Source organism: Lotus japonicus, chromosome 1, assembly GCF_012489685.1.
Source record: "Lotus japonicus ecotype B-129 chromosome 1, LjGifu_v1.2".
Taxonomy (NCBI): Eukaryota; Viridiplantae; Streptophyta; class Magnoliopsida; order Fabales; family Fabaceae; genus Lotus; species Lotus japonicus.
The window spans coordinates 19,577,749-19,586,324 of NC_080041.1; the positions used below are offsets into that span (position 1 = coordinate 19,577,749).

General features: G+C 37.5%; 1 long non-coding RNA gene across 1 annotated transcript; it reads left to right on the forward strand.

The window, feature by feature from the left end:
• Positions 1-318: 318 nt before the first annotated feature.
• On the forward strand, positions 319-8,357 carry LOC130734024 (uncharacterized). Its single transcript, XR_009017717.1, has 3 exons — positions 319-477; positions 7,110-7,179; positions 8,037-8,357. It is a non-coding gene; the product is annotated as an uncharacterized LOC130734024 (long non-coding RNA).
• The last annotated feature ends 219 nt before the right edge of the window (positions 8,358-8,576 follow it).

An 8,576-nucleotide genomic window follows, 5' to 3' on the forward strand; every position in this document is an offset into this window, starting at 1 on the left:
CAGTTCTCTCTTTCTCTTTGCGATGGAAACCTAGCGCCCCTGCCTCCATCTTTTCTCTTCTTCAGTGTTCTCTTTGTCACCAAATCCCACCATATTGAATACACATTCATATTGGAAAGCATTCATATTGGAAAGCCTTGGCATTCACGTGGGAGACCTCTTGGGATAGTATTTGGAAACCAGAGTTTGTCGAGAGGAGTACTTGGTCCTTCAAATTGTATACTTTAATTTTACTAAAGGTATATTCTAAATCCCACGAATTTGGAGATTAGCATTGTACTGTATGTTAGATAAATGTATGATTATTTAGGGCTTTGGGTGTACAATTGAGGTTTTCGTAGTTGCTCACGGGTAGTACGACATAAGATTATAGTTGCTGAAGGTTGAAAATTAATTTTGGTGTTCAGATTTGCCGGGTGAAGATTCGTTGGGTTGTCGCGAAATTGCTGAGGACGGTCCGGTTGGCTCGTTGTAGCTGTGAGTGGTTTTCAACTGCTATGACATATTTTTAACAGTCTTATAACTGATTTAATTACTTTATTATATTGTCTATTTATCTAAATTGGGGAAACATGTTTTTATATGTTTGATTATCATTCTTGAACTCTGAAAGCTGATTTTATGAAGTTTATTTGATTCTGATTATGAACTGACATGAGAAAGTAATTTATATTGCTTTGATTTTGGAAATTATGTGAAACTGAGATTGTGAACTTAGAAAGTTGATTATGAGACTTTTGACGAGACTTGAACTGGTTTGAGAAAACGGTTTAGGGGATCCTTGATAGAACCCCGTAGCCGTTAACGGAGGTAACGGCCTAGGTGCACCTAGCTAGTTTGATTCCGGGAGGAGAGGGCTATCCGTTAGATGGAGCCGCCAGTGCACGAAAAGGGCTATCAACGAGATGTAGCTTCCCCCGATGATATGATACGATGTGACATGTGATACGAGAGAGGAAAGGGCTATCCGTTAGATGGAGCCGCCCCTATCGGATAGGCCATCCCTTAGGAGGAGAGGGCTATCAACGAGATGAAGCTGCCTCACGGTTCTACATGTGTGACCCTATTAAATTATATTCTGATTTTGAAATGCTTTCATATGATTGACATGATTTTTATTCAGTTTCATTGAAATGGTTATTTATAAACTTGACAGTTTGATCATCTCTTATTTAAAATGATTCTTATTAACTTTGTTAATATTATATATATTACACACTCTGAACTGACATTGAAAAACTCGTGCTTCATATGTTTCCCCTTCCTGTTCATGGTGGTTGTTAAATCCTCACTAAGTCTTTGTGACTTACCCCATTCCTTATTTACCTCCACAGATTTTCAGGCAACTGAGTAGCAGACTGTTGTCAGATTCAGATCATTCGACTTATTTCCTTGGGCCGGTTGTCACATTGGTGTCTTTTATTTAATCTTGGTTATCTGCAGCTATAGGGAGTCATAGGTGGATTTGGGATTGTGACTTTTTATTTTATTTTAAGAGTTGGCACTTGAGTGCTCGAGTTGATTTTATATTTTACCTGAAATACTGGTTATGGGAGAGCTTATTGGCAGATTTTATCATTTTGTAACTATTGAAATTACAAATGAGATTCTGATGTTTTTATAAATTAAGTGTACAAGGTTATGTTGAATAAATTGTTTGGAAAATGATTCTGTGAGGATGAGGCTTGCCAGACTAGGGTGGTAGTCTGTGCGCCGGTCACGGCTTAGGTTTTCGGGTCGTGACAAAGTTGGTATCAGAGCCTGGTTGTAGGTCCTATTAGCTGCAGACATGAGGTAGTGATAGAATCTTTTTAGTAAATTGTGAACCGCGGCACCATTTACTTTAAAGATGCTATTAACGCCTCATGAGAGTCCTAAAGTTGTTTCCAAGTGTGATTTGAGTTCGCTCCTCATTCACTGTATTCCGAGTCATGTCATTTATTCCATGAATATTCTTTGTTTAGTGAGGATGTCACCCAAATTAAGATTTTTATCATAAGATGAGTTAACTTATTAGGACCATCTTTTAGGAGGTCGTGGTCGGCGTTGTGGTTTAGGCCAAGGACCATTGCCTGTAGGCGCTAGTTGTTTGCTGTTGTAGCCAATATTAACGTGCTTATATTGAGGTTATGAAATTCAGGGATGTTAGAGCTTACAGTTGGTACAAAGGAATTTTAACATGATTTGAAATAACGTGTTTGAGTGGTTGTTGGACAGCAACAAGGGAGCCCACATGAGAAAAAATTTACGAGCGTCAGCTTGAGGTTAGATAGAGGAAAGTAACAAGAAGTAAGTGCCACTGGACAGATTGAGGTCATATTAACTGGTCACATACAACTTAAATCTCCTAATTTTCTAGTACTAGTGCAAGGCCGAATCTATAAAGGTTTAGTAATGCTTTGGAGAAGCTATAGAGAGCATTTAGATGCTCACCCTTAAGGGCGGTAAAGTTAACATCATTCAGTTGGAGGATTGTAGCACATGATTGATCTAATGACTTTATGGTACGTGAGCGATTGGATCGCCTCTGATAACGTGGATGAATTTTCCTAGAAACTCATAAATCGTTTACTTCTAAATTGTTAGATATGACTTGGCTTATAAGTTTGAACTGCTGGAGAAAATTGATAATAATTACTCTCTAGAGTAATCATAGTATATAATCTTAAAGCTTTATGTAGAGTCATAGACTAGATTTAAGGGGCCCTTACTATCCACTTTTCCTCAAATGCATTTTTGCATGAGATCTACACCTTATTTTGCTTGTCAAAAGATCATAATGTAGCTTTCTTTGGAGATAGAGGGGTGTAATAGTAGTGCAGTTAGACAAGTCATATTGTGGAGGATTGTCTAGTGGTGGTTGTGCAACTTCCTTTGGTCATGAGTAAGTGTTAGTAGAAGCAGATTTGGCATCTTCTTTAACCCCTACAACACTTGTAGACAAGCTATGAGTTCTTTTCGCCGAGGTCGTGCAGTATCTAAAAATAATGGTAAATGAAACAGTAGTCGATGTTAACGACATGTAAGGAGAGTTGAGCTCGAGTCTTTATTTTGACCCATCAAGATGTTTAGGCAACCAAGGAAGTGGCAGTAAGTATACTCCCTATATGATATTGAGATGATTCTGTTTTGCTTAGTGCTTGTTGGTAAATCCGCAAGTGTACGGAATCCACCCGGTTTTAAATATCGAACCACAGGGATTGTGAGTGAATGAATTCGGTTCAAGCCTTGAGTATGAAGGTTTGTATTATTGAAATGATGAAATGTCGAAGTAGTAAAAAGGGGAAAATAAACATAAACTCAGAAATGAAACAGAAAATGAAAAGAAAGAGTGATTTACTTTGGGTTCTTGCTCAACTAATCAATTCAAGCACATCATTCTAAGCACATGTTCTCATGAATCTCTCCTTGATGTTATAGCCTAAGCAACTACCTATCGATGCCTTACATAGATAATTCTTTCAAACCAAAAGATAAGCCCAATTCCTTGTGTACTTAAACATTTGTTTGAAGCATAAAGATTATAAAGTTCAGGCCAACAAACCCCAACCCTTCCTCTATTCCTAGCAGCAAGTATAGAAGAGGTAATCCCATAACAAGTCCCTAATCTATAACAAACTTCCGTTCTATTATAGAAAAGCATAAAGCTAGCACATGTTCTAACTTGAAACATAAAGCATGGATATGGGATTCAAGGGAAGAAGAAGAACATGTGGGAAAGAACTTAAGATTATAACTTAAAAGGAAAAGTCTTACAAGAAAATCAAAGTAAAGAAGAGAGATTAGCCAAGCATGCTTGGCTAAGAACCTGAATTACAAGCTTGGAAGCCCTCTCTCACTCTCCTAGATGATCCTCTACCTCTGAATTTTACAAAGTATCCAAGATTACAAAAGAAAATGACTAAAATCCTATTTATAGGCAAAATAAACGAGGCTGGGCTGTTCTGGGCGCTCAGGCGCCAATTCAGAGCGCCGGAGCGCCAATTGCATGCCCAAAACATGCTCTCTGGAGCTAATTGGCGCCTACCCAGCGCCTGCCAACGCCTAGGCGCTCCAGCTCGCTTGGAAAAGACTCTTTGGCTTCTGTAACTCCTCTTTCAATCCTCTTTAAGTCCTCCTTCAATTCCATGCTTCTTGGCCTTCTATTACCTTCAGTTTCTGCTCTCCAAACCTAACTAACAAGTCAAGGAAGAATCTAGAAGCTCAAAGAACTCATTAGCACAAGAGGTCCTTCATAAAACAAAAGAAAATCATGCAAGTCCTAAACTTAACTTAAAATGCAAGAAAACTCCCTATAAAACTACAAAATTACCAAAACAAAACAAAGACTCAAGAAAAGATAAAAATGCATGAGAATGCATGAAACACTACATGAGACACAAGAAAAAGACTCAAAACCTACAAAGAAATGACCCTAAAAACACTACTAAATCCGGGTCATCAGTGCTAAAGATATATACTCTTTTATCATTGTTGTCAGCTTAGTGAATTATCTTCTTTCATGAATAAGATGTTGGTCATTGCTGAACCTCTTGGAGAGTATTTGATAGTTGAGTTTGTGAACCATTATTTTTAAGGTATCCATTGGAGATCGATTGAGAGTTGTTGATAGTCGTTACAGCTTAAGACATAATTGATTTTAATGTGATCTTTGGATATAGATTGGATAATCTTTTGTCAATGATACTTTGGACTGTCATAAATAGGGTAGTGAGATTTAAAGTACAGCGAGAGTCATTTTTCTCATTTCCGGGAGAGTGAAGTTGGACACCTCATAATCCAGTTTCAGCATGGAAAGTTAAAAAGTTACTACGGAAGAGTTGTAGGTGACAATTGATCTTGGTAAGAGATACTCAATTAGCGAAATTGAAACTAGAAGAGATTTTTGTAGTGTATTTTGCAGAATGTATTCCCTAGAGAATTTTCGGGTGTACCTTCCAATAAAGGGATAGAGTTTTCCATATAGTTAGTTTCTAAACCAGATTTACTGTGAAGAAGAGAGTCAAGACTATGTAGTTATGTGTAGATTACAAGCAAATGGAGAATATGATGGTAAAAAAAAAAAAGACTTAGTGATCTAGGTACCATAAATGGAATATTAAGAAAGAGAATTTCGAAGACCATCTACAAAACATGTTATGACTGTAATGGGTTGTTAGTCATGCCTTTAGACTTAGTGATGCCAACGCTGTTTTAAGAATTCAATGAACCGCATCTTTAAGTCATTCTTTTAGCACTTTGATATTGTGTTTATTGAAGGTATTCTTGTTCATTCTGAGGATAAAGAAGAGCAATATAAGCTTGCTAATAGAAGAGTTATGTTTGGGATTGTCCATCCCGAAGGATTATCGACTTTTGTGCAGATTCATTTTAATTTGGTTGGTGATTGGGTTGATGATGTTAAACATGATCAAGGTCAAGATTCATAGGTGGTGAAGATGGTAGAGGAATTTTGAAGTGAAAAGGTTCCATATTTCCGGTAGAATCTGATGACATTTTATGACTTGAATGATAGTTGTGTGTGCCTAATACAATAGTTTGGGAAGGAAAATATGAGAGGATTTCTATCATTATTTTTAAACCATACATTTTGGTTCTAGTAAAATGTACCAAGATGTGGAGGAATTTTATTAGTGGGAAGAGATGAAGAAAGACATAGTGGCTTTTGTTTCCAAATGTTTAGTATGACGTGGATTGAAGGAAAATCACTAAGATCTAGAAGAGCTAGATCAATTTTTCGAGATATCACTATGGAAGTTGGAAAGTATTGTGGTGAATCTGGTGACAAGTTTTCTTAGGATCAAAGGTTAGGATTCTGTTTAGGTAATCATGGACCGGTTGACTAAGTTTGCATACTTTTTACAAGTGAACACTACTTAAACCGCAACTCAATATGCTATGTTTTATTCGGAAGAGATTATTTATTTGCATAGTGTACCCTTAGTTGTGAATTTATATTGAGGGGCTCAATTCATTGCACAATTTTGGAGGTGTTTTGTTTAGGTTTGCTTGAGGACTCACTTGAACTTAGTACTGTTTTTATACTCAAGCTATTGCTTAGACAAGTATGAGGGGGACTATTAAGAGCTTGCAGGATATGCTTGGAGTTCATGAACAAAGAGGGAGTTCAGATCAGAAGTTGTCCTTGTTGGAATTTGCTTATAATAACAATTGTTAGTCTAGCAATTGGATTACACTACTTGAGGTCTGGTATGGTCAGTGATGCAGGTCACCAAATATGTTAATTTGAAATTGGACAAGCTAAACTTGTAGGCATGAAACTTTTGCAGGATGTATAATTAGATGAACATTTATCTTATGGAACATCCAGTAGCCATGGTTGACATGAGGGTGAAATGTATGCATTCTAAGAGAATTGATTCAATGAAAGTTCTTTGGTGAGGACCACCTGGTGAAGAGAAGTCTTGGGAACGTGGAGTAAAAGTGTCTCTCGCTATTAGAAACTTAAAGTTAGCTAAATCTATAAAATTCGAGGACGAATTTTTATAAGGGGGGAAGATTGAAACGCACCGTTTTAATGGTAACTAGGAAAGGTTAAAAAAAAAACTAGATAATAATGTTAATAAACAAATAGGAAAAAAAACAAATAATAACCTAGCCTACCTTTAAACTCGCGTAGCCCCCCCCCCCCCCCCCACCTTGATTACCAATTCAAAGAAGAAAAAAATAAAACCGTAACCCTCCCTCTCCATCACGTCAGTTCTCTCTTTCTCTTTGCGATGGAAACCTAGCGCCCGTGCCTCCATCTTTTCTCTTCTTCAGTGTTCTCTTTGTCACCAAATCCCACCATATTGAATACACATTCATATTGGAAAGCCTTGGCATTCACGTGGGAGACCTCTTGGGATAGTATTTGGAAACCAGAGTTTGTCGAGAGGAGTACTTGGTCCTTCAAATTGTATACTTTAATTTTACTAAAGGTATATTCTAAATCCCACGAATTTGGAGATTAGCATTGTACTGTATGTTAGATAAATGTATGATTATTTAGGGCTTTGGGTGTACAATTGAGGTTTTCGTAGTTGCTCACGGGTAGTACGACATAAGATTATAGTTGCTAAAGGTTGAAAATTAATTTTGGTGTTCAGATTTGCCGGGTGAAGATTCGTTGGGTTGTCGCGAAATTGCTGAGGACGGTCTGGTTGGCTCGTTGTAGCTGTGAGTGGTTTTCAACTGCTATGACATATTTTTAACAGTCTTATAACTGATTTAATTACTTTATTATATTGTCTATTTATCTAAATTGGGGAAACATGTTTTTATATGTTTGATTATCATTCTTGAACTCTGAAAGCTGATTTTATGAAGTTTATTTGATTCTGATTATGAACTGACATGAGAAAGTAATTTATATTGCTTTGATTTTGGAAATTATGTGAAACTGAGATTGTGAACTTAGAAAGTTGATTATGAGACTTTTGACGAGACTTGAACTGGTTTGAGAAAACGGTTTTGGGGATCCTTGATAGAACCCCGTAGCCGTTAACGGAGGTAACAGCCTAGGTGCACCTAGCTAGTTTGATTCCGGGAGGAGAGGGCTATCCGTTAGATGGAGCCGCCAGTGCACGGAAAGGGCTATCAACGAGATGTAGCTTCCCCCGATGATATGATACGATGTGACATGTGATACGAGAGAGGAAAGGGCTATCCGTTAGATGGAGCCGCCCCTATCGGATAGGCCATCCCTTAGGAGGAGAGGGCTATCAACGAGATGGAGCTGCCTCACGGTTCTACATGTGTGACCCTATTAAATTATATTCTGATTTTGAAATGCTTTCATATGATTGACATGATTTTTATTCAGTTTCATTGAAATGGTTATTTATAAACTTGACAGTTTGATCATCTCTTATTTAAAATGATTCTTATTAACTTTGTTAATATTATATATATTACACACTCTGAACTGACATTGAAAAACTCGTGCTTCATATGTTTCCCCTTCCTGTTCATGGTGGTTGTTAAATCCTCACTAAGTCTTTGTGACTTACCCCATTCCTTATTTACCTCCACAGATTTTCAGGCAACTGAGTAGCAGACTGTTGTCAGATTCAGATCATTCGACTTATTTCCTTGGGCCGGTTGTCACATTGGTGTCTTTTATTTAATCTTGGTTATATGCAGCTATAGGGAGTCCTAGGTGGATTTAGATTTGGGATTGTGACTTTTTATTTTATTTTAAGAGTTGGCACTTGAGTGCTCGAGTTGATTTTATATTTTACCTGAAATACTGGTTATGGGAGAGCTTATTGGCAGATTTTATCATTTTGTAACTATTGAAATTACAAATGAGATTCTGGTGTTTTTATAAATTAAGTGTACAAGGTTATGTTGAATAAATTGTTTGGAAAATGATTCTGTGAGGATGAGGCTTGCCAGACTAGGGTGGTAGTCTGTGCCGGTCACGACTTAGGTTTTCGGGTCGTGACAGTCGCTGTTGCTCCAGTGCCTCTCGTGGAGAGTATGAAATCAGTGGGGGATTACTTTGATAGTGGTAGCGGTATCTGGCGTCTTTCTCTCTTCCAACACCTTTTACCTCCTCCTGTGTTGGCTGA